The sequence below is a fragment of the Podarcis vaucheri genome (assembly GCF_965113315.1).
Source record: "Podarcis vaucheri genome assembly, chromosome: 17".
In the NCBI taxonomy this organism is placed as follows: Eukaryota; Metazoa; Chordata; class Lepidosauria; order Squamata; family Lacertidae; genus Podarcis; species Podarcis vaucheri.
Window position 1 is genome coordinate 22758428 of NC_138755.1, and position 27750 is coordinate 22786177.

At 41.4% G+C, this 27750-nt stretch overlaps 1 protein-coding gene across 25 annotated transcripts in view; it reads right to left on the minus strand.

Moving 5' to 3' along the window:
- PTPRD (protein tyrosine phosphatase receptor type D) overlaps window positions 1-27750 on the minus strand; it is a 1176641-nt gene that overhangs the window by 869554 nt on the left and 279337 nt on the right. For all 25 annotated transcript variants that reach the window (XM_082204501.1, XM_082204490.1, XM_082204511.1 and 22 more), the window contains one exon: window positions 25961-26026. The gene's annotated coding sequence lies outside the window, so the exon portion shown is untranslated. The remainder of the gene's footprint in view (window positions 1-25960; window positions 26027-27750) is intronic.

Consider the following 27750-nt stretch of genomic DNA (forward strand, 5'->3'; position numbering starts at 1 on the left):
TGTTTTGAATGAGTTAAACATTTGGTGGTAGGTAGTTTGCTTTTTTCTTCTGAAGACTTTGCTGCAGTGTTGTTGTTGTTGTTGTTTCCCCCCCTGGAAAAGTCATCCAATTCATCATTCTCGGTAGATGTTTTTGTTTCCAGGTGGTCAATAAAGGGGGGTTGCTGACTAGACTGCAATGGTTATTAGGACTTGCTGATCAGAAGGTCGGCGGTTCGAATCCCCGCAATGGGATGAGCTCCCGTTGCTCGGTCCCAGCTCCTGCCAACCTAGCAGTTCGAAAGCACGCCAAAGTGCAAGTAGATAAATAGGTACCGCTCCGGCGGGAAGGTAAATGGCGTTTCTGTGCGCTGCTCTGGTTCGCCAGAAGCGGCTCAGTCATGCTGGCCACAGGACCTGGAAGCTGTACACCAGCTCCCTCGGCCTATAAAGCGAGATGAGCGCCGCAACCCCAGAGTCGGTCACGACTGGACCTAATGGTCAGGGGTCCCTTTACCTTTATAGTTCGTTTTATCCAGAACAGGCCTTTTGAGGAGTGAGCACACCACCACGGCTTCAAGGGCAGCCAGCAGCACTCTGTCATCATCATCATCATCATCATCATCATATTTGTATGCCGCCTTTCCATAGTTGAAATGATGCTTAAGAAGTCCAATGTACATTTCTACCAAGGATGGTAGGAGCCAGTGCTGCTAATATGATTTACATGCCCTGAAAATGGGGGAGTAAATAAGCTAGGACTCTCATCTCCAGAGTGCATGTAAGAACTGTCATGAGATTTCAAGAACAAGAAACAGTGTCTAACGGGTGGATTATTACTGTAATATATGTCATACCTCCACATCTACAGACCAAGCACCCATAAATGTTAGGAGCTGAAGAAAAGAGAGGCCAAGAAGCTATAGGATACCAACCAATTCTCCAGTTTTTCAAAACAGAAAGGGCCTTTCATGGAATGGTGGGAGTAAGGAAAAGGACCCCTCTTGCCACTTTCTACCTTGGTGAAATGCTGCTTGGGCACTGACCACAAGAGAAAATATTATTTGAATGTGGTTATAGTGGGGAATCACTTCTATGTAGTGTTTTATGTGTTTTGTTGGAAATGCCGTTACACTTTGGAGATCCCAGTCAATATTATGGGATGGGAAGAGAGGACATAGTGGGATTTTACTCTGTGGTGCCCAGCAAATGATTCAGTCAGTTGGCTTTAGGAGAAAACACTGGATTTTGATTATGGAAGAAATGAATATCTAAAGATGAGAGGGTCATGACCCTTGGCCAGAATGAGTTTTGAGATTTAAAAGGAAAAGGTTTTAATTTATAAAATTCTTAGCAAAATGTATGGAACAACCCCCTGCTGAATCCCTAGCTAATCCTTGGTGAGGGACATCACCAGACAGAATAATCTCCCTAGGGCCTTACTGCCAAGGGAATTGTGTGCAATATTAAAACAAGTAATCGGACTGAAGATCATCCTAGGACACAATCCTTTTTGTGATCTCTGAAAGAGTTGGTGATGGAAAAGAAATGGCAAAATAACATAAAATGCACAAAATGTCTGTCATATGTTTATATTCTTTACTGACTTCAGCAGATGAGGTTGTTAAAGTATACTTTCTTTTCTGAGAAGCTGCTTTATACCTGGGGTCAAACTATTGGTCCACCTGGTCAGCCTGGGATTGCCTGCTCTGCTTGGCAATGGATCCCAGAGGGGGCTTTCCCATCACCTGCTGGCCTGATCCCTCAAACCGGAAATGCTAGGTGCCAGAGGTGCCAACTTCCAAGGAAGAACGAGGGACTTGCTCAGATGATGCCATGTGGGACATTAGGGAGGAAGAGCCATGGGCAAAGCCGAACATGGCAGCAGTGTAGCTACAATGGCCAGCAGTTCCCCCTGCTCCTCCTGTCACCATCACTGGTGGAGGTGCTGCTTTGACCCGCCTTCCCCTGTGCAGTGGCAGGAATCCACTGAAGCCATGCCATGCTCTGCTCTACTCTTGGCCTCCTCCTCCCCCTTTGAACATTGGGAAGGAGGCAAAAGGGCTCATCCACTATGTCATGGAACTCCCAGACTGAAGCTGGGACCTTCTGGTTGCAAACAATGTGCTCTTATCAGTAAACTACAGGGACTTCTGACTCCCTTCTCTTAAAGAAAGGCAATTAAACATGCCAGTAGCTAACAAATATAAAACTTGGCTAGGAACAGAGGCTGACTTCACCATAAGTGACATTTAGGCAAGAAATTATCGGATCACTAGAATTAAAAAGCATAGAGAATTATTTTTCCTATATTAGAAGATACCACTGATCACCTTACACAGATGGCTTCTACGAAAATTGTCAAAGCCTGACATGCTGAGATGGATGAAGCTGAATTCATAGTTTTGAGTTATTTAAGAGAAAGCGTGTTCTCCTTCATGGAGAGCACGTCTTGCGGTGGGGTATTGCAAGTCATCCCTCTGTTGTTGGCTGGATATGACTGGATCGCCACGGAAGTGATTGGGCTCTCCAGAGTTGTTGGGGAGATTTCGATGTTGCCAATTTTGATTGACAGCCTAGAGGCTATACATTCCCTGCACGCAGCATTGAGCTTCCTCTTTTCGCTGCGCGCATCAGATCACTCACCCACCCTTCCTAACTTTAGGGTTTGTTCACGTCTGACCTTGCTATGCCTATCATGGGGTCATCTGCTTTGGTCTGGTAGGAATTTTGTCCATTTGGCTGATTGGCTGGTGCCATTTGGTTTTTGCAAATCATCACAACTTGTAAGGTTGCAGTTAGGCATTGCTTAAAATTGGTTGCTGGAGGGGTATGGATTGGCTGTGCCTGCCCCTCCAATTCTGCTGCTGCTGCAAGGGTATTCCATTAAAGGAAACCAGGGGCTCACCATGCTCTTGTCTGCACCCCTGTCAAGGGGGCTAGGGCCATGCAAGAGCCCCTGGGAGTATTTGGGGAGAGGTGAGGGTCTGGTACCCAGCTCCATTCTGTCTCCAAAATGTTTTCCCTTACTGACTTCGCAGGCTAGCAGATGTCAGTTCTGTCCCTGGGCGGGGACAGATAGTCGCAACCAATGCCTAAGCAACCACTCACATTTTGTATTTTAATAAAGTTGTGGCCAAAATTATGCCAAAAACCTTAAACAAAATTTCTGTGTGAAGTGTGATTTATTTGAGGGATGGCTTGGGGACCTCAGCACGCAATACGTCTTTGCTTACGAATTATTTGCTCTGCAAGCTGCCTTGCTGCACAAACTGATTCAAGAAATAGATGGGGGTGGGAAAGGGATGGTTTAGAAATTGTATCCTCCCACATTTCTAAATTATGGCCTATAATTTAATTGTACAACCTTCTGTACGCATAGAGGAATACTGCTAGACTTTGATAGGAGGGAGGAAAAAAGAAATTGCATGCTAATCCTGATTTATGATATAAAAAAATGGAATAAATCCCTTTTTGTTGAATATAAAGTGGTTTGAGACTAGAGCCCAGAGGAATATTTGATTCTTCCAGTTTTATGCAATGAAGCAGATTTGAACTGTACTTAACAAGCAGAGATGCATTTAAATTGCTTTTGGGGAAAATCATTTTGATCTCTTTATTATATATAAAATATAATGTGTTCAGCAATGGCATGTTTTAAGAACATAATGTTCAACACAGAAGGCTGGGTTTTGTGTTACCTAAGACATAGCTCTAATACGCAACAGTTAAGCCCAGAGGCAAGTACGTATTGTGAGATTCGATTTACTGTAACACAGAACAGCTCTATTCTTGAATATCAGTGTTGTCAGCACTTGCTCTGTGATTACCTAAGCAGAAAGTCTCTGCAAAACAGCATTGCTGTGTGACTATTTGTGACATTTCAGCTTTTACATTTGGAGACTGTGATATTCTGCATTTAGGAATCTATATTTCACAGCTTATAAGAAATGCACACGTAGAGTCCCAAATGAGTGAGCGTTCATTTTGTCTGTTATAAATCACCTCTAAAATTCAGTATCTGTGATAGCTTCCAATGGTGCAGGTTTCCTTTAACTGCCAGGTTCAATCATCAGTACTACAATCAAGAGCCAAATCAATGATAATTAAACAATCCATGCAAAAACGTTCTAAAAACTTGGCCTGTTATTCCACACAGCTGCTACATACATTTAAACAGATGTGGTCATGCTTTCCGAGGCAAAAATCTTCCCCATTTTTTTACTTTACTTTTCACCAAAGTTTTTTTTTAAAGAAAGAAATCTTTTACATTCAAGTTTTTTTTTTATATCTCTGACAACAGATTTGTCTCAAAAGACAGATCATTCTTCTGATGACAATGAACACTTTGTCATCTGTGCAGATAAGTAAAGGAAAATGTGTCAGCAGAAGAAACTTCCATAGCCAGTAATTTGTGTTCTCAACACAAAGGACAAATTCACACAAACAACTTACCATAACATTTTTTTAAAAAAAAACCACAAATCACAGGGGAAAACAACAGCCTGTCAAACTGAAACGTTTAATGCTTTTAATTAGCATTTTCTCTCCAGAGTTAAAAATAAAAATAAAAATGGACCCATTTATACAGTTTGTACTTTGAGGCTCTAGGATTCAATTTCTGCAAGATGCATATGCAATGCATAGGGTGGTATTCAACACTAGTCCAACTCAAGAGGAGACCAACTGATGTTAATGGATGTGACTAATTTAGATTCATCAGAGCTGGCCCCACCATTAGGCAAGGTGAGGTGGCTGTCTTGTACAGAACAAGCCCCACAGGCAGCAAGACCATGGGTGCCCCAGCTGTCCCACCACCACCGGTGCTGATTTTGGGCAAGATTTCCCAGAGCTCAGAAGATCACATGCAATTTGGGGCAAGATCTCACCCAAAATTGGTGTGATCTTGCCTGAAATCGGGACTGATTGTGGCGATGCCTCTCCACCATTACAGAGGCACCACCTTTCTACCGTCAACTGGTTTAGCCAGTCTAAGCCGTTCCCAGGGTGTGGCCACTGTCACATGCTGGCAGCTTCCAGGAGCTACAAGTGAGAGTTGAGAGCAGTGTGGGGACCAAAGATGGACAAACTATTCCATTTATGTTTATGAATGGCTTTGGGTGTTGTTGTTTTTTGCTTGGTTTTTTTGCATCGGATTTTATTTATATTGTAAGCTGCTTTGAGTTTAAAGGTAAAGGTAAAGGTACCCCTGACTGTTAGGTCCAGTCGTGGATGACTCTGGGGTTGCACGCTCATCTCACTGTATAGGCTGAGGGAGCCGGCGTTTGTCCTCAGACAGCTTCCAGGTCATGTGGCTAGCATGACTAAGCCGCTTCTGGCGAACCAGAGTAGCGCACGGAAACGCCGTTTACCTTCCCGCCGGAGCGGTACCTATATATCTACTTGCATTTTGACGTGCTTTCAAACTGTTAGGTTGGCAGGAGCAGAACAACAGGAGCTCACCCGTAGCGGGGATTCAAACTGCTGACCTTCTGAGCGGCAAGCCCTAGGCTCTGTGGTTTAGACCACAGCGCCACCCGTGTCCCTTTTGCTTTGAGTTTACTTTTCATTTTAAAAAGCAACTAATAAGTGCAATAACAATAATCTCCTTTGAAGTGTTTTCACCACCAATTAAATTTATTGGTGCTATGTGTGCAGGCCTTTAAAGGCAGCACCTATTAATTTATGATAAGCTGATTATTGGGTACAGGGAGCCACACTGAGGGGGAAATGTTCCATTTTTAGTTTGTGTTGAGAATGCTTCCTTCAGCTGAACCATTTCCTGCTGTACCATTGATCTTACGAAAATCCTCCTGAAGCTGCTATTGACCCTGGTAGTGCTTTTGGCTAAGCAATTAAGTCTTTAAACTATAGTAGGTGTGTATAAGAAGAAATTTCTACAACTGCTACTTGTCATGTAGTGGTTAGAAAAATTCTCACTTCTACACAACAGCCCTCTTTACATCCTATGTCCAACACAGACAGGTAAAAAAATTTGAGGTGAGTTTCTCTTTGATGAATCTCTGAAACACATTCATGCAAATACAGTTTGCCACAGAGATTTCTGCTTGGATGAATTTCAGAAAGGAAGTCAGCAGAAAATCCTAAGGAACTGAAGACACTGGCAGGTTTAGGGAATTTTTAATTGTATTTAGTTGAGGCAAGACACTAATGGCAACAAAGGTTTGCCTACCAGTCTACTGATTACCATATTCATCCACTGTTTTTCTTTTCATGTACCCTACACATGTTGCCAGAAACACACTGATCAAGTGTTGCCAAAAGAAGAAGAAGAAGAAGAAGAAGAAGAAGAAGAAGAAGAAGAAGAGGAGTTTGGATTTGATATCCCGCCTTTCACTCCCTTTAAGGAGTCTCAAAGCGGCTAACATTCTCCTTTCCCTTCCTCCCCCACAACAAACACTCTGTGAGGTGAGTGGGGCTGAGAGACTTCAGAGAAGTGTGACTGGCCCAAGGTCACCCAGCAGCTGCATGTGGAGGAGCGGAGACGTGAACCTGGTTCCCCAGATTACGAGACTACCGCTCTTAACCACTACACCACACTGGCTCTCGAGTGCATCCTAAGATGTCCTTCATTTGAAACGGCATTCTATTAAACTTGCTGCTGAGCAAGAATCCAGATTGTCAGCAATGAAGGATTCACTGAATGCTAAATCTTGATTGCGAATAATAATAAGCCATTAACTAAAGAATGGTGATCTAAGAACGATAGTCTGGATTTCTTTTCTTGTCCTTAATTTAAAGCTCTATAAAGACAACCCAATGCTTTTATACTTTATGCTGAGGACCGGCTGATACTTCAAGCAACGCAACATGGAGGTTTTCCCCATATTGAATTCCATTTGTTTGAATGAACATGCTAAGCAGAGAAGATTAATTTTGCTTCCACACCCAGAAAGAAGCCTCATGAGAAAAACAATGGGATGATGTCTATATTTATTAAAATATAACTACTTGAACTACAAACCAATTAGCTAAATAACCTAGATAGTACTGGCAGGTGAGGTTTTGAAAACAACTATTTAAGAAAATATTCCTCCAGAACCCAGGGCATGTTAGACAGTTGGTTAGTTAGTTAGTTAGTTAATTCTATCCTGGCCTTCATCCAAAGATCACATAGAGCTTTACAATATAAAAACCAAAAATGCATAATATTGTAACAAACAAAAACAATTATACTCCCTCCACCACCATCACACAATTTGAAAGACCATAGATTGTTCAGTTAGCCAAAGGTCTCGGAAGAGAACCTAAAAATTATGTAATTCAGGTGCCCGGCGAGCCTCCCTGGGGAGAGCATTCCACAAAGGGGAGCCACTGCAGAAAGGGCCTATTGTCATGTTGCCACCTTCCAGACCTCTTGTGGAGGAGGCACATGAAGAGGGGCCTCAGATTATGATTGCAGGGTCTAGGTTGGTTTATATGGGGAGAGGCGCTCCTTGAGGCATTGAACCCCACACTGAAGGCTCCATGGGGCCAAAGAGCACTCCCGAAGCATCACTCTCTTGAAATGACCATCCAAGTCAGACCAGAACCACCACAAAGCATTGCCACCCACCCCTCACTCGGACAGCCACTGCAGAAGAATACACTTGTGACATCACCTCTACCCTCTTCCTTCAGGAGTGGAAACTCCTGAGTTGTCTTTTAGGAAGAGAGGGACTGGAGGGAAACACCCCTACCTCCACCCTGGAAGAAGATGAATGACATTATTACACTCCCACGTCAGTATAGGTTTGTGAAGCTGTGTTGAATTTTGCTTGCTTTGGATACACCAGATGGACAACAGGCTATAAGGAAACAAATAAGGTTATCTGCACTGCAAAATATTTCTAAGATTTGTCCATAATTAAATAAATACATATTTTTTATCCTAACTGGCTAAAAATAGCATCAAAAAATTTAAATGTGCTAAAACTACAACAATTTTTATCTAATTGCTCTTAACTTACATTTTACTTTTCATGTACACTTAATGACCTGTATTAATAATGCATGGAATAGCTATTTCCTACATAAGATTTTTCTTCAGTGTAACAACTGCTAACTGAAAGATGAAAACTGGTCCACCAAACCCTTTTTGTTCACAATTTCACAACAAAAGTGTTATTTTCTGTAATGGATAACAAAATACCACAAGCTAACTCTAGAGTAACATTAACCTGACACATTTGCAATAACAACATTTTCACTGTAAATATGTCAACACTTATTTCTTACAAGAGATGTCAACAGCAGACAACAATAATAATCTGTCTTTGGAAGCCTCCTTCCATTCTTTATTTTAATTACAGAATATTATTTGCTGTCCAGATTTTACCATTATAAGCCCCGTTCTGTACCAATAAGCACGGGAAGCCTTTGCACAGTAGTGCTGTGGCCCATGGATCACAACAAAATACTGGGCAAGGTTTTGCCCAGTATCTTCTCTGTGTGATAGGATCCTGGGAAAAAGCTGTCCCATGAGCCCTTGCTGAAGAGGGGAGGGGAAAGCCTATACAAGGCTGCTTTCCCTGGATCTCACAGCCATTTTGCTTTGAGAGCTTCCTACCCTCAGGTTAGAGCCTTCACTGAGAAATTTTGTGTCACTGGTTGACAGGGCCTGATAGGGACTTGGTTGGGATTTTTTTTTTTTTTTGCCTTTCCCTCAGTGAAATTATGACTTTGTTTTGTTAGGTGGAAGAACATTACTTGTATGAGGGCGGGAATGGCATTGGGCAGGATCAACATAGTGAAGGGGAACCCCCATAAGGGGTTTGAGAGGAGGATTGACCATGGCAAACCCAAGCATGGGTTCTGGATCCGCCTGGTTGGAATCTGCACCCTGATCCCCCAGTGAGACTTGCTTGGCTTGCACTATGGCAAGGTTCAACACTGGCCGACTCCCATCATACAGGTTTGGAGTGGATTCATTTCATCAATATGGGCCTTCTGGAATGATGAGCTGATTCTGGGACCCAATGCAATGCCAGCCCTTGCCCTGCCTGTTGCTCTCAATAAAGATTTGGTCTGATTTTATTCCATCACTGTTGTGCAGTCTGGTTATTTTGCTGCTCTCATGGTTCACATAATGTGACCATGATTACCAACAACCTAGAGAATAAAAAAACTATTACAGTGGTACCTTGACTTATGAACACCTCAGGTTACAAATCCTTCAGTTTACAAGCTCCGCTAACCTGGAAGAGTTATCTCGAGTTGAGAACTTTGCCCCAGGATGAGAACGGAAATTGTGTGCCAGCGGCGCAGCAGCAGCAAGAGGCCCCATTAGCGAAAGCACGCCTCTAGTTAAGAACAGTTTCAGGTTAAGAACGGACCTCCAGAACTAATTAAGTTCATAACTAAAGGTACCACTGTATTTGTTTCACAGTAATCCATTTAGATGGGACGCAGGTAGCACTGTGGGTTAAACCACAGAGCCTAAGACTTGCCGATCAGAAGGTCTGTGGTTTGAATCCCCACGATGGGGTGAGCTCCCATTGCTTGGTCCCTGCTTCTGCCAACCTAGCAGTTCGAAAGCACGTCAAAGTGCAAGTAGATAAATAGGTATCATTCTGGTGGGAAGGTAAACGGCGTTTCCATGCGCTTCTCTGATTCGCTGCTCTGGTTCACCAGAAGTGGCTTAGTCATGCTGGCCACATGACCCGGAAGCTGTACACCGGCTCCCTTGTCCAATAAAGCGAGATGAGCGCTGCAACCCCAGAGTCGGTCACAACTGGACCGAATGGTCAGGGGTCCCTTTACCTTTACCTTTAATCCATTTAGAACACATAATGTACATTGCACTTCATAAATAAATACTAAATGTGTGCAACCACTCAGTATTGGCAGTCAAACATTGAAGGAAATTGGGGTGATCTCGAGTAATTTTATCCCTGCATGAATCAAATCATGTCAATACCCTCCCACAAAACCTCTGTTCATTCTCTAGGCAGTATTAGGGACAGTCTCAGCCTGTAATGCCAATTTGGAGATCATATCCTTCCAATAATTAAAAGAAAGTGCCAGGAAAGCTAACTGGTTGGTGTGCAGTCACCATTAAAAAATCAGAACAAAACATAACCCATACATGCATGAATCCACTCTGCCGCCTCTTAATTATTTTAAAGTAAGAAACAGTATGGGATAAAATCACATTCTCCACTCCTGAAAATATGAAACTAATGTGGATTTAGGAATTTTATTTGGCCCAATAAATTGCTCTAATATGTGTTATACAGGAAAGTGAGTTGTTGTTTTTTTTACTTTCCCCACAAAAGTCCATAGATATGCAATTTGGCAGGCTTACTTTACCCTGGAGGGGTTTCTGTGCCATCAAATTCCACCTGCATCTGCCAAATGGGGAAAAAGTTGCAGCTGTTTTTAGACTCCCCAGAATAGTGAATGGGGAATACAGTGTGGCTCAGACAAATAACAGACTGAAGTGGACCGAGCATGGAGTGACCCCGGGAATCGATTGCATTTTTTAAAAGCACAGATGCAAGGAGAATATTGGGGCCCGTGTACATCCTTAGTAAGTATGAATCACTAGTATCTTCATGGCATAGGTTACAATTATTTATTTTTTTCTAGTTATGATTGAGGCATGTGAATGTGAATGCTAATATGAAAACTGTAAAATATATGAGTGAGGTGTTAGAAATAGATGAATCTGTCTACTTCTAGAAGGGGTGTAGATCTGTTTCAAATTTAGTCTGAATGCTGAACCTTTGCAGGTAACTTTGGAAGTAAGTATTCTCCAATGTAAAATGTGCCATCTTTGAATGCCCACATTGAAGAAAGCTGGTCCTTAACGTTTGGACTCACTTCAAAGCTTTGTAGCTTATTGAAGCAGCTGTCAAATACCCTATCTATGCCTCCAGATAAATCTCTGGTCAAAGTATCAACACAAGCAGAGTCTGCTCTGAAGATGGACACTAGAGATTTTACGAGCACCCTGATAAATGTGCCTTCACAGCCTTTATCCCCCACCCCCGTACAAGCAAGTGGATACCGCAGTAAACGTGTTTCTAAACTTATTTTCTCCCTGAAAAATACTCATTTAAAAACCTTTTAGAATGCATTTTTTGAGCCAAGAACTCCTTCAGAACATCTGGGAAGTGTGAAATCTGGCAGATAACCAAGTTCTTTTCTACACATTAGCCTAGGCGGAGTGGATCAATTCAGTTCAAACTGAAATTTGCACATATCACGTTCTTCAAACATTCCTAGGAGCAGCAGTCCCATTCATATCTGCCTTAAAGCAAACTCACTGGGTCAAAATGCACCAGCCCCAACTGTATTGAAATCTATGTGTGAACAGCTGTTTATGTGCAATCTACCATTATCCTAAGTCCCAATCATGAGGAGGTCAACACACGGGGAACTACTCATATATAGGTTTATTCACTGCAGACAATCGACTCCGGTACTGAGATTTTTGAGAGCAAGACCATAAGAACCGGCACCATAATTTTAAGGGGGCTAAGTGAGAGAAATGAGACCTTAGTAATACACTGAATACAACTCTAACTTCTGAATAGATATGGTTTTTGTTGTAGCGATTGGTCTTACATTAAAAGTATGGGGCACAATTTAACAGTGCTGGTATTAGGCATTTCCACACACAAAGCAAGACAGAAAGCCATCCTCATTTGTTAATTCTATTTTTCTTTTAAAGAACACAGAAAGGCACAGAAAGAAATAGAATTTCTTATCCAAAGTGATAATTTTGGATATGCATTATGGTACAGCCAGGCCTGATCCAACAACAGAATTGTTTCTTTTGTAAATTTGACTGATAAAGACCACAAAATGTCCTTGTCAGAGCACAATGATTTCAGTGGGTCTCACACAGTAGAAAAGTTCAGGCAGATTGTACCAAAGCAGTTCTTCACAAGCCACCCTCCCCCCCTTATATAAAAGTCACTTTTTCAGCACAGTCAAAAATCAAAATATATCAGCCTATTTCCCAAAGGCATGAGTTAATTAAAACAGAAGATAAAGTAGACACATACAGTATTTCAGTATTGTAGCTGAATCTTGCCGATATTCTGTTATTGACCTATTTGTGTAAATTGGGTAGTGGATTTAATTTGTCGCCTACCTTTGAAAAATTGGCAGGTGCAAAACAAGAAATACATTGAATAATGTCTTGGTCCATGGTTCTAATTTCTAGCTCTCTTTTTTTAAAGAGGCATTTGTTGTTTGGTTCGAACAAAAGATTTAAAAGTTTTAATTAAGAGTGTGCAAGTCTTCCTTTATTTTACCTCTAAAGAGTTTCTGCACGTTCCAGACCAAAGTGTGAAAAGAAACTGAGGGATTTGCACACTTCCAACACAAAAATGTGCAAATCTCTCAAATATGCTCTTGATGCAGAAGTATCTCTGGTTTATTCCTGTGTGTCTGTAACTCTTCATTTCTGCTGAAACAGTGGGAGATGTTTGGGATTATGCTGTACTCTTGTATGTTATCTCAAGGTCAATGAGTGAAGAGGATATATCTGTAATTCAGTGAACTGTCTGCTTATGCCTACTTTCATTTTCTACTCTTTTTTATTGGGCTTTATAAACAAGAATAATGTTATACAAATAAATACACCAAGTTTTCTCATGTCATTTGTATATCACAAAAATAGCATAATAAATGCGGGAGAATATCTACATCATATCATTATTAGTGGTCAATGTATAAGCAGTGACGTAGCGTAGGGGTGCAGGGGGGGCTGGCCGCACGGGGTGCAACATCTGGGGGGGCGCTCGCACTCACAGCTCTCTGCCCCTACCTGACTCACTCACTCTAGGGGGCGCAAATTACTTGCCTTGCCCCGGGTGCTGACAACCCACGCTATGCCTCTGTGTATAAGTTCTTGGTTCATGAATTGATTTAAACAATGAGGAGGAGGAGGAGGAAGAGGAGGAAGAAGAGCGGGAGGGGGAATGGTGAATGGGGTGGGCTGGTTATGCTTCTATTATTCTACTTAGGGAGTGGGGTGTCAGCAGTACTTGTATGGGTTCTCTTACTATTCTCTCATTTTCTGCTCTTCATGTCTTCTGAGTTTGTTTCAACTGTACATTTATTCCTGAGGTTTTGTTGTTGTAACGAAGCTTAATCCAGGGGTAAGCAACCTAAGGCCCGCGGGCTGGATGCGGCCCAATCAACCTTCTAAATCCAGCCCGTGGACGGTACGGAAATCAGCATGTTTTGACATGAGTAGAATGTGTGCTTTTATTTAAAATGCATCTCTGGGTTATTTGTGGGGCATAGTAATTTGTTCATTTCCCTCCCAAAATATAGTCCGGCCCCCCACATGGTCTGAGGGACGGTGGACCGGCCCACGACTGAAAAAGGTTGCTGACCCCCTGGCTTAATCCTTAGTGAAGTTCTCTTTGCTAATGAGCTTTCGACTCTGCGTGATTCACTGGAACCAGATGCATCCACTCCACCAAGCTTCTGCTACTCCGCTCTTCAACAAGACAAGGAGCACCTTGGGACTTGAGGCCAAATATTGTCACCCACTGGGGTAGAAGGTCCCTTTCTGAGGAGTGGCAAGGAGCCTTGGAGTAGGGGCGGCTTGTTTAGCTTTCTCAAAAGATTAGGCTGAGCACAGTCCTTTTCACCTTGCTACAACAAGGGTCATGTTTGCCCCCAATCTTGCTCATGGGTATTCAAGGAGTGATGTTCACTTTTACAAGCACATGTTTGCAGTGCTCCTTGCTTTACTATGAAGAATGCACATAGTGATTATGAATTTGTTCCCATGGTTATGTCTCATGCAGTAACAAAATAGAGAACTAGAAGCAAAAAGAGCATTTAAAAGGAGCATTTTATGATTGTTACCGTTATCTGATGTCTAGGACCACTTAACGGGGGGGGGGATTGAAAAAAAAATATAATGTTTGTTTCTGAAATTCAAATTTATTCTCTTAATTTGTATTTTATATTGCACTTCCACTGAAAGGGGTTAAAAGCAAGAAAATCACATTTTCTCAGATAGAACAAAGAAACAAAAAATAAGTCATCAGGGGCAAAGTATTTAGCCTGGCAGAAAATCTAATACATGTTTTTGTCACAGTGTGGCTATGTTATGTATGCATGTGTCTAGACTTTAGATGAAGTCACAACAATTCAGAAACAAGGCCCATCTCATTAATACAAATGGAGCCTCCTTAATATGTATGCATTCAGCATTCTGAGTTCAACTCTCACTTCTTCTTGTTTCCAAATGTAAAAAATTAGTTTGCATTCATAGGACTGGTATATCAATAAGTATCATTGCTCTTTTCACCACCGTGATCTGGAAGGTGGAAAGAGACTGAGTTCATATCCACTATGTCTAATGCAGCCACATTCTATAAGTTCAAAAGTGCTGACTACAAAGTAAGTGTGCATAGGTTTAGCTACGCCAAAACTATAGGCTATTTCTGCATTAGGAAGAGGTATGTGCTGTGAAACAATGTATGTTTTGCTCTGCATTGGACACTGAAGGAATCATTTATGATGTTCTTTACACTACTTAATAAGACATGTAGGTGAGGTTGAAATGGGATTTAATAGATTTTTTCCGACCGGTAAAATCTAGACATTTTCTCCAAGTGTTATTGTCTTAGGCAAAGCTGTTAGGGAGCAGGAAGTGGCCTGGAATGGTGGGGCAAACACAAGGGGTTTGCTTATTGCTGTTTTGGGGGCCAGGGAGGAATTTACCTTCAGACAAAATGGGCCTGCCTGGGGCTTTTGCCTACTTTCTAGCAATTGTCACAAGTTAATGGCAGATAAGGCACTGGACTTTATCCTTAGTATGGTTGGATGACACAGTTGTAACCCCCACCGGTCTAGGGAAGCTAGGGTCACCCTGATTTCATGTACCTCATAGGGAGTCCCATAACCCTGGTTAACCCTGGTTAAATAATCAGCCAGCAGATGGGTTTTCATCTGTAATCAATAAAGGTTTGGCCTATTTAAATTCCAAAATGGTTGTCCTGTGTTTATTGCAATTCTGCCAGCATTAGGGGCCCCCGCACCTGGGGCCCAAAACACAATTCTAGCCCCTGGTCACTATAACAAAATAGTAGCTGTTTCAGAGTAAACTCTGAATCTCCCAAACTGCAGCACATACATCCCCAGCATGTTCCTAATACAGGTTTGTATTACTTGGTAGAACATAAACCTCTTAATATCAGGATCATGGGTTTGAGCCCCACATTGGGGGAAAGATTCCTGCATTGCATGGGGTTGGACTAGATGACCCTCATGGTCCCTTCTAATGCTACAATTCTAAGATTCTCTCTCTAGGTAGAGAGAAACAGCATTGCATAGCTTCATGACAGCTGAGTAAACTCAATTGCACACCTAGGGCTTTTGCGTCAGAAACCTCCTGCTATATTTTGTAAAGAACTTCATGGTATCTATTCTTCTCCACATTTGGAAGTCTAACAGAGTTCCTTTCAAGGAATATGTTTACTTTTCTTTAACAATGTACTCTTCGCTGCTGATGGGTATTCTGCAACTGTTTCTTGTCAGGCTAAAGTTTAGATCTTTCTGAAAAGTAGGTCAACAACCCAGATTTCTGTGCAGAGGATCTAGCAACAGCTGGAAAATGTTGTCTCCGATGACATGATCTTTAATATTTAACAGCATCCTCATACTTAAATTGGCTCCAAATGTTAGATGATCACATTCTTTCTGATGTAATCTGTTGGTCTAGTTATGTTACCTCAAGCAACCTATATTTCTACCACTTGTATGAATTGGATGATCTTTGAAGCAGCTGATAGTATCAAGTTCAGCAGTTTCATGAAATGCTTATAGAGCAATATTGTAATTGTGTGCCATTCTGGAATTTTATTTCATTTTATTTTTTTAAGAAAATCAGTTCTTCAGTCTTTCCACTACCCACTATTTTATATGGAAAGCCATATCCCTGAATGTCTTAATTGCAATATATAATGATTTTATCTGTTCGGGCTTTTAGAAACAGTGTAAGGTATTGAAGCACATGATGGATGCTGAACAAATTTTGGATGAACAAGCTAGGAATCTGTCTTGATGAATTTTAGACTATCATAGTGGAAGTTCCTGAAAGTAGGCTTGAATTTGTGCCCTTGTGAACATTTTGTTCTATATAGATCCTACATGCCTACTGTTTCCATTCTATGAAATAATGATCTTGTTCAATCCAAAAGTAATTAAGAAAGAGGGGCAGAGAGAATGCTGTTTGGACCAAATCCTGCTGAGACCATCTATCTTCAATCAAGCTTACTCCTAAGTAAACGTATAGCAGGACTGCAACTATAGCCTGTAAAAATCTATTCCTCAGCAATTTCCTAGGTACAACCCACTAGTTACATGCATTTCTTCAACACTTTTTCTATTCTCTGTGTTAAAAAGCTATTTCCATAATATATAGATTTTGAGGGGATTTAACACAGTGGTTCATAATATAGATTTCTGGCTGGGAATCTAAGCCATAACAATGGGGTTGATCTTGGCAATAAGCAATAAAAATTATCAGATAAAATTTCTACAGTTAAGGTGGAGGGAAGAAATGATTCACATATTCAAGAATGAAACAATATATGACATTGAAAACACGTGTTATCTCAGTGATCTTTACAATAAACCTGTATGAAATAGGAGTCTTCTTTTGCTGTTAGAGGGATGTGGGTGGCGCTATGGGTTAAACCACAGAGCCTAGGGCTTGCCAATCAGAAGGTCAGCGATTTGAGACCCTACGACAGGGTGAGCTCCCATTTCTCGGTCCCTGCTCCTGCCAACCTAGCAGTTCAAAAGCATGAAGTGCAAGTAGATAAATAGGTACTGCTCCGGCGGGAAGGTAAACAGTGTTTCCGTACACTGCTCTGGTTCACCAGAAGCGGCTTAGTCATGCTGGCCACATGACCTGGAAACTGTATGCTGACTCCCACGGCCAGTAAAGTGAGATGAGCGCCAGAGTCATCTGCAACTGGACTTAATGGTCAGGGGTCCCTTTACCTTTGCTGTTAGAGACCACATGTCTTTAAGATGAAACATGGCCTGTTGTTGTTGGTTTTTTAAGAGGGTCGCACATATAGTAAAGTGGGTGAAACACCTCTTAGATCTCATAGCTCATTAATGACCATCTTAAAAAGAGAAACAGAAGACCCAGGCTCAAATTGACAGTCAGTCATGGGTCTAGGGACAGTCATCTTGGGTCAGACATGATCTCTCATCATATCCTTTCTTACTGGGTTGCAGTGAAGGTAAATACAGCAGCTTGCTGAAAGTTACCTAAAAATAAGTTTTGAATTGGTGGCTTCTTAGTTCACGACACATAATTCAGCAATACATGATGCCTGTTCTCAGAGTTGGTACCAATCAAACGTACTAGTAAATAAAGGAAATGTTGTAAGATGTACTGGTCGCTGCCAACCTGAACAGCTTTGAAGGTGGCTTAGATAAATTCATAGACGATAACACAATACATCGCCTTCCATTTCTGTTATAGTGTGCCTGTGATTGTGACTAGATGAGGAACCGAAATGGGAGGGTGCTATTGTGTTCATTCCTGCTTATTATATCTGTGGACTTCTTATATATATATCAGATTGGCCACTGTGGGAACAGAATGCTGAACCAGATGGGACTGACAAAGCAAGGCTATTCATACAATATGTTATGAAAACTAGCATTAAGAAATGATATAGTATACTGGTCCCTTTGTAAAGTCCAAGAAACTATTTTTTTAAAAAAAAATATTGATCATTTGTGAGCATACAAATAACAATGCTAAATGACATTACAATGCTTGGATTATATTCTTGCCAGATGCAAGATTCCAGGGGTCTTGGCAGATAACCAGGGTCTGTGTTCCTTTGGAATGAGGCATGACGGAAACTAGCGGGGATCTTTTATATATGAAATATGGTTTATCCACACCTATTTACACCTGAGTTTTGTGGAGGGAGTGCAGAACATTACACTCCCAAGAGTGTCTCTTGTTGCTTCTCCCAACAAACTTGGGTCCAGAGCAGAAGCCAAACATGCTCTTTGGTCTCTCTGGGAAGCCTCCTCCAGCCAGCAGCGCCTGGAGTTCTGCCCCTCACTTCTCCCCCCCCCAAAAAAATAACCCCTCCCCTGCTCCAAACACAACTCATGTAAAAAGGGCATATTTTTTTCCTGTGGTGACATCACAATCCAGGTAACCCTGGTAACTTAACCCTCCCAACTCTGCTGTTATCTTCTGCTAACTAACATACAGCAGGGAGAGGCACTCCACCCAATCCTCCTTGGGTGACGGTGAATGTATCACCTTTTATTAAGGTGATGGCCCAGGAGGACTCCCCTGCCCAGCGCCTGAGGGCTCCGGTCCTGCCACTCACCACCTGGCTTGGGACAGGGCCTGACAGACTCCACAAAGGACTGCTGCTGCTGCTGCTGCTGGACAAAGACGGCTCCGTTTTTTATTTGTGTGTTTTTTTTTAAAAAAAAATGATGTTATATCATTTGAAACTGTGATATTAATGCTGTATTCTTAGTTTTAGATTTTGATTTACATGGAAACAGTTTTCCATTTGGCTGTGTATTTTTTTATGTGGTTTATTTATTGTTTAGGGGCGCGAGGGGCGCTATGGTCTAAACCACAGAGCCTAGGGCTTGCTGATCAGACGGTCGGCGGTTCGAATCCCCACGACGGGGTGAGCTCCTGTTGTTCGGTCCCTGCTCCTGCCAACCTAGCAGGTCGAAAGCATATCAAAGTGCAAGTAGATAAATAGGTACTGCTCCGGCGGGAAGCTAAACGGTGTTTCTGTGCACTGCTCTGGTTCACCAGAAGCGGCTTAGTCATGCTGGCCACATGACCCGGAAGATGTCTGCGGACAAATGCCAGTTCCCTTGGCCTATAGAGTCGTCTGTGACTGGACCTAACGGTCAGGAGTACCTTTACCTTTTATTTATTGTTTATTATTTTTGTAATTATGTAAATCTTGCCATGTTGTAAGCCGCCTTGAGCATTGTATATAACTGTGGAAAGGCAGCATACAAATAAAATGATGATGACGATGATGACGACGACTCTGTCATCACCTGCCTCTGTTCTTTGATGGCACCTCTCTAAGCAAAGGTTTTGAGGAACCTGGCTTGACTTATTTTTTCTGGACTTGCCCCAATCCATTGCTCAAACCACACATTTATTAATTTCAAAAATTATGGGGTGAACCTCGCACCCAGGAATTTTAGGGGATCTTTGCCCCGTGCAAACCCCTAACACCATGTAATTTATTGGATGAAAGTATGGGAATTAGTAACAATATATTTCACAAAAGAAATAGCCAAGCAGTCAGTCAAATACTATCATCATTGAGAGGAAAATATAGATTACAGAGGGTTTTTTTTATTTTGGAAGAGAAGACTAGCTGATCAGTGGCAGTGTTTCAAGCTGTTAGCTTTGATTTCACATCCTGAAGGCAGGAGCTCACATCACCACAGAGGCATATAATTGCAAAGGATTGCTTGGTTGAGTTGAATACAGTTAACTTGTTTCCAATTTTCTTGTCCTTGGGAATAAAAGCAGTCTCCTGTTCCATATAATGAAAGCCACGGTGAACTCTGCCCTTCACAGTTTACCTAACATGAATTTTCAAACGTGTTTTCTTTGGGAGGGGAGAGATATTCCTCCATAGCACCCCTCTATGTATGCTTCATCATATAAACTAGAGAATTAGAAAGAAATAATAGCGTGCTGTGTATCCTGCAAATTGCACTGTGCCAACCTTATCTGGATCAAAGCAACATATGCCTAAACACTAGTAAAACATAGTGAGTTTGCACACTGTGAAAGCAGGAGCTGTAGGCTATGCCATGAGATGGAAGGAGGCAAGCTAACTTACTCCCTCGTTCTTGTTAACTTCACCACTGCCACCAAGAGGATAGCTTTTCTCTGCTGACTGTCTCCACTACACAGTCCTCTAATATTGTTTTTCTTTTCCCTACTGACAAAATTGGTTTTCTGTATTGGGCGGAGCAGTATGGTGAGCATTTGAACCTCCTGAACAGAATAACCCCTTAAAAGCAGTTACAGATAGGTAGCCGTGTTGGTCTGCCATAGTCAAAATAAAAAAAAATCCTTCCAGTAGCACCTTAAAGACCAACTAAGTTAGTTCTTGGTATGAGCTTTCGTGTGCATGCACACGAAAAGCAGAAAGCAACCATTTCACCGACAAGAAATACCCAAGGGACTGACAGGCTTGTAAATCACTATGGCACCTTTATCTTTAACATATGCCTTATTTGATGGCAGAACTCCAACATTTGTTGAGTTAGAGCTACGGATGTCTACAGTGGTGGAGACAGGAGATTTGACATAATCTCTTCTCCATGAATGAAGAGGGAGATCCATTGTATCCTATAGTCCCTGGGACCCTCTCCTGGGGGTGGGGAGGGTCGTGTTAATGGCCCTACTATAGAGAGAGAACAGAATAAATTGTCCTATCCCAGTTCTATGGAAGGCTAGATCAATGTCTTGATACATCTCTGTAACATATAGGCAAACTCCTTCACCTTTAGCATCACGTGAAAAATGGAATTCTCATTATTCAATATTTTGCAAAGTATGCTGGAAACATTCAGCTAAGCCTATACTGCATTAAATTGAAGAATGTAAAATATGAAATTGAGAACACCTCTATATTGTAACCATGTCTTAAAAGTTCAGATTTCGAATTATATTTCAAACTGTTGTAGTTTTCAGTTCTACAGATTTGTGATATTTTATTACAGTACTGACAATACTATCAAAAAGTATTTTAGTTATAAAAATGTGAGCATTCGTGGTATCATAAAGTTCTTTTTTCCCATTTCCTCCTTCGTGTCTTGATTTAAATCACTAATAACCAATGACAAAAGGGTAGATGATAAAATGGAAAGGAAATGTTTCTTTAAAAAAAAAAACATTCCCAAAGGCTGTAAATCAAAACTATGCAATACCTGTTAATTGAGATGTTAAGGCTTCCAGGAAGTGAGCTACAATGGTTGAAACCAAGTGATTATTCACATCTTTTGAATTGTGCTTTGATCAAGCTCCAGCTATTTAGTATCAGAGACAATATTAGCAAGAGGCTTTTCCTGTAAGAGAATTTGCACTTCATGCTCCAGAATGCCCATAAACTGATCAGGGGACTATATTCTATAATTTAATTTTCATTTGAAAGTGAATCCAATAATTTTAGAGGCTTAATGGCTTGGGAAATTATTATGGGGAACAATTATTTGGCACTGACCTTTTTCCAAGCTACCTGTTGTTTTGATTGCTTTACTAGCAATATCTTTAATTGAATTTGTCAGCAACAAAAATATGTCTTCTAACAGATGCTGGCTGAACATTTTTATAATTATTGTTATTACCCCCAGATAAATATTTAAGCAAATAAATGTTGGGAGTAGAATAAAGTTGCTTCCATTGTTGCAAAGTCAGAGGAGTGCTGGGTCATGAAGAATCTATTCTATATTTAATGACCAAGAGAAATTGGCAGACACTCGTCATTGTACAAGGTCTCAACCATGTCAACACTTTATTTACAACTGCAGGGAAAGACTATAGCAGAGGTGCCTGTGCTAAAAGCCAGATTCAGGCCATGGCAGATCATATAATGACTAGTCTCATGCAGACTGAAGCAGTTTGAAGTCAGCAGAGATTGTCTTTTCATTGTGACCACCTTATGCAGAAATGATAATGTGCATCTGCTTTGAACAGGAAAGGTTCAGATATTTGCTATGTGCTTTGGAACTCTTACTAAGGGAGCAATCCTGGGCTCGGGTTCACTGAGCTGGAGGGCTCGGGATGTGGTAGAGCCACATCATGCTAACTCAATTCCCCATACCTTGCTCAGCCAGAGAGTTGTCAGTGAGTTTGGGCTAGTTTCTTCCTTGACCATTTGACAGTGTTGTAATATTCCATCTTAACGTGATGAATGCAATTCTTCATTTTGGTATCTATCTATCATCTATCTATCCGTGTGTATCTGACACCGGCCTACCTTTTGCTATAATGTCTTGTTTCTCTTGACAATGCAAGGCTGCAAATGATGTGTCACAGAGCATGTCCCAAAAAAAGCAACATTGTGGAAGCAGGCACCCCCTACCTAGTTCCCTGCCCTGCTAGACCCAGAATACAGGGGCGGGTCCCAATGGTTGCGGAAGCCGAGGAGGAGGAAGAATATCCTAGTGTGAGTGAGTATAGGAGAAAGTGGTTTTGTTGTTGTTGTTGCAAGTATCACCACCTTCCCTTTTTGGCCCATAGAAGCCTCTGCTAAAAGAGCATCAGTGGAAGGACACAACTGGATACAACTCCATGGGCTGTAGTTTGGTGGTAGCTGGTGTTTGTGGTCCTTGCCTATATTTCACAGCGCCTGCCCTGCTCAAGTTTGCTCTTACTTCATTTCCCTCTTGCTTTGATTTCCTGCAGGCTACTTACATACACTGCATTATACCTGGTTTATGGACTATACTGACTAAACTGCATAGGTCAACTACATTTAGTAAAGCATTTAGTAAAACAGTCTGTAAGCATGCCCAAGAAAACATCCCTAAATTAGTCATATATTCACTGATATAGTACAAATTCATTGTTTATTTGCAGTGTGTTATACACAAGGGTGGCTTTGCACTAGCAAAAATACTTTTGCTAGAACAAGTACAGGCATCCCCATTTCCACCTATCCTCCCAGGGAAATTGCAGCCCTCTATGCCATATCCTATAGAGTTCAAAAAGGTTCCCCAACACTCATGGGGGAATGCATAGGAGAGACTGGCAAAAATAAGAGGCCCTGCCTTGCAAAACCACCATCAGATGCAACCCAGTGAAAAATATTGACAGGAATTCAGCATCACACTAGGGCAAGCCTTTTGGCTCCCCAGCCAGAACAACGCCCCTCTCCTCCTGCTACACACAGTTCTGGGGGTTCTTTTGGACCCCCCCCCATCTAAAGGAGGCAGAGGGTGTTGAGGGAGAGAAGGGGGAAAGAAGGGGTTCCATTGATGAGGCTCTACTCATTAATTTGATTTATTATGTAAATAGAACAAAAAAATCTAGTGCTGATACATGTCCTATATTCGCTGATAGGAAGCCAATTAACACAATTTAAAATAGGAAACTCAATTGATTTGCCATTGCCATTAATTGTTTTTCATGTCACATAATTCAATACCATAAGAGTAGAGGAAGCATAAAATTACTTGCTTGCAATTAGGTTTATTGGTATTTGTGGTTGTTGTTTTTTTAAAAAAATACCTCTATTAGAAAAAAAGAAAAGCTACACTGCTTTCTTCCTGCTGTCCTATATTAATTAATGCTTAATACTTATATTTTAAATGTTTTAGATTATATCAAGAACAAAGGAATCTGCCTTATTATGGACGTGGAACAATAATTAAAATAATCAATACATCCAATCAATATACTACAGTGTATACAGTATCAATTGTATAAAATCAGAAATTCTCAAAACCCAACTGATTAAAAAAAGTTTGTAATAAATTTCTAAAGATTGCAGTGCTGCTGCTTTGATAGGTATCCCTAGAGAAGGAACTCCACAATGAAGGTAACACAACAAAAATGCTCCTTTCCTAACGACGGATAACATCTCTACTGAAAAGATACTCTAGTAGCAGATTCTTCTGAGTCTGAAAGTGAAACAATATTCCATTGACACAGATCTGTCCTTCGCGTGCAAGGAGAAGGGAGTGGGAATCTTAACGGGAAGTGGAATAAATGGGGCAACTAAATTAATCAGGAGGGCACATGATTCTGTTTCTATAGTCAAAGGATCACGTAAAAGGTGATGAGGAAGACTTCTGCCTGAGACCCTGGAAAGCCACAGACAAATTTGGGCAAGATGAACAGAATAAGGCAGTCATAAACTTGCCTCTTCCTCCAACAGAAACAAAGCAGACAGGTGGGTTTGCCAGAGTGTTTATCCACCTTTGCTGCAGAATACAACAGAATGGAAATCGGAAGCTCATAAAAAAACAAAACAGTGACAGTGTCATACTCAGAGCAATGTGCCACATGCAACGAACCTGTAGCACTAGCAGAAGCTAACAGAATAGGACTTCCCCCCATCCTTATCCCCAACCTATTTGCTCTGGAGGGTTAGGGGGGAAAGCCCAAATATTGTGGGAAGGGAGGGGGGAGTTGTTTAGGGACTGTATTTTAATACTTTGTTGGAAGCCGCCCAGAGTGGCTGGGGAAACCCAGCCAGATGGGCGGGGTACAAATAAATTGTTGTTGTTGTTGTTGTTGTTGTTGTTGTTGTTGTTGTTATTGTTATTATCAGGTAAGCCAAAATGCTCCTTAGTGTTACAAAGCTTTAACAGGTCCTCAGTTTGGTCAGCCAAATTCTGACAATAATAAAGGTGTGAAAGTCAGGTCAGCGCCACTCCTGCTTGTCCCACCATCAACACCTGAAATTTGAGCAATATCTGAAAGGAGTTGAAAATAATCTGGTTTGGCCTGTTCCCTCAGGCTCTTCTCTATCTTCCTATGATATCTTTAATATGGAAGCAACCTGATCCATTCTAGTTAAATACTTGGATTTAAGAGAAGTTTGCCATGAACTTCCATCTACAATTTGGTTGCAACAGTTTGGTTTCACTAATAAAAGGCAATGTCATTTTGTTAATGGGTAAATAAGGAAATGACACTAGGGAACACTGAATCGCAGTGTTTTCTTTTTTTATTGAAATGAAAATTATGCTGCTGTTTCGTAGGCGACCAGAAAATACTATCATTTTCAGCTTCCAATTATAGGTAGGTAAGAAAGAACATTTCACTAGCCAGCTACATTGACTGAAGTAATTAAATGATTCTCCAAAGGTTAAAATAATTATAAGCAGGAGCTTTGCAATATCTATTCTCATACATGGTGAACCTTCAGAGAAAACTACTTTAATATTCTTTCAGCGAAACAGTACAGCAAGAAATACTAAATGGCTCAGTTGGCAAGATTCCTGTATTGCAGGTGATTGGGCTAGTTGACCATTGTGGTCCCTTTCAAAGTCAGAGCTTTAGGCTAATAATTTTGTTTCATGTTAAATAGTGCTTTTTCCCCCCTGGGGGGACGCAGGGGTACAGATACCCCCTAAACCAGGGGTCAGCAACCTTTTTCAGCCATGGGCCGGTCCACCATCCCTCAGACCATGTGGGGGGACGGACTATATTTTTTGGGGGAAATGAAAGAATTCCTATGCCCCATGAATAACCCTGAGATGCATTTTAAATAAAAGGACTCATTCTACTCATGTAAAAACACGCTGATTCCCGGACCGTCCGTGGGCCAGATTGAGAAGCCGATTGGACCGCATCCGGCCCCCGGACCTTAGGTTGCCTACCCCTGCCCTAAATATTTTGTGAATCTAAGTTTGGCCTCATTGAGGGGCAGTATTTCAATATGTGTAGGAAAATGAGAGTACCCCTAAACATTTTTTTAAGGACAAAAACACTGCATGTAAGAATTTTCACCTTAAAAAGTGCAGTTAAAAGTCATTTGTAGTCCAATAAAATAAAATTTGGGGGGTGGGGGGGAAGCAAAGGAAATAAGTTGGTCTTAAGGCCTGTAATGATGGTTCCTCAAAGACCCAAGATGGTAAAAAGAAGGCATAGGGCCACTGTGGAAAAGGACCTCTCCCTAGTGCCTGACAATCTAACTGCTCTCAGGGGCAGGCAGGTTAAAAAGAGTCTTCTTTACTGTTCATAAAAGGAAAAGGTGCCACCCAATTAGAGAGCTAAGATTGAACTTAGTTCCTCTCTCTGAACAAAAGTGAGATTTCAGCAAAGCACAAGGAAATCTTATGTAACAGTGTTTTTCAAACTTTGTCACCCAAATGCAAGAAACTTTTTGGGGACTTAACTCTCCCAAAAGGAAGATAGGGAGTATTTTATCACAATGCCAATCTCTTAAGCAACCTAATTAACTGATTCGGAAAGTGCTTTGAATAATTAAATACATAAACTCACCAATTTTCAACGCCAAAATGGATCGATGACTGGAGGATTAGAAATGTAAGACTCCTCAAAATTTCCCTGTTAAAAAGTTCAGAAACATACAGTTAACATTTTAACATTTACAACAACCTAACAATGCATATGAATAGAAGAACTTTTATATCAAACAGCATCACAAAGTAGAGTTTATGCTGAAGCTGTGATACAAAATTGTGCAGTTTGTAGAAGATGAAGGTCATATGCATTTATTACATTACATGATTCATAGCACTTTCCCCCAATTAAAATAACTAAGTTATATTCATATAATTAGTGCCATACACATCTATGACCAAACTCCTCTACTAAAAATAATTCTGCAACCTGTATTTTCTAATGCCAAAATATTAAGCTTCTCATCCATACCTATATTTCTACATTAGCAAATACTCAGGAGTTATTTCCAGTGCCCTATGTACTTACGTAGGCATGGTGTTAATCAGCCTGGTAAATCACCTTAATGGTTTGTAAAAGCATGACTATATTCTTCCAGCCCACAAGCTAATCTGCACCTAGTCATTTACCATATGGCCTTAGCTTCTACAGCAGGCATAGGCAAACTCGGCCCTCCAGCTGTTTTGGGACTACAACTCCCATCATCCCTAGCTAACAGGACTAGTGGTCAGGGGTGATGGGAATTGTAGTCCCAAAACATCTGGAGGGCCGAGTTTGCCTATGCCTGTTCTAGAGGCATTACTTAACAATTTCCACATCTACCCAAAATCAGTACATCCCACACATTTGTATAAGATGTGAACAGACTTTAGTATAAATTAAGCCAGATATGTGCTACTTCAGCTGTGTACACATTCCTATTTACTTTGCATCCAGTGCACTCTGACAATCCACACTTGTTTTGCAGCTTATCGATAAATACTGCATCACCAAACCCAGGTTCAATCTGATTTTAAAAACTTTATCTGTTTGAAGACATCCACCACACTCCTTATGCACCTGCTGGTGCAGAAGGGCAGCAGGTGACTTGGAAACACATGCAATCATACCCATGTGTACATTCAAATACTCCTTGAAACTCAGCAGGAGGAAATGACCTCTCTACATTTTAAGCCAGGAATGTGTACCCAGCCTTATTCTAAGGACCATGTTACAAATAAATCGAGACGTAGAGGAACACACCTAAAGTCCATATCACATTAACATAGCGTGATAGTAGTTTCCTGAACCAAGCAGATAGACTCACTTGGAGGGGCAGACTTGGGCAATATGGCACCCTGTGCAAGGACAAAAAAGGAGCAGGTTTGCTACTTTAGGGCTCAGAAAAAGTGAGTTCAGCTGCTCCCTGCTCCCCGCCTCTCCTCTCCTCAGTGGCGCCTCCTTTGACTTGATGTCCCGTGTGGTCACACTGGTCACACTGTTCTAAGTTTGCCTCTGTCACTTGTGTACTTGTCCATGAGCTGAATGCCTACTTTTTGCATGTCTAGGGTGATGAGTACAATAAGAGCACTTTTCTACCCTATTGTTGCCATGGGCAGGGAACAACCATCAACTGCGTGGGGAGTAGCTGCCATGAGCAAAGCAATGGTGTAAATGGGCCTTTAAATTCTGTGATCAAATCGTTTACCTCCCCAAAAAAAAACATTAACGGGGAAACTGGGGCATTATTATTTGATAGGTAAAGGTAAAGGGACCCCTGACCATTAGGTCCAGTCATGACCAACTCTGGGGTTGCGGCGCTCATCTCGCTTTATTGGCCGAGGGAGCCGGCGTACAGCTTCTGGGTCATGTGGCTAGCATGACTAAGC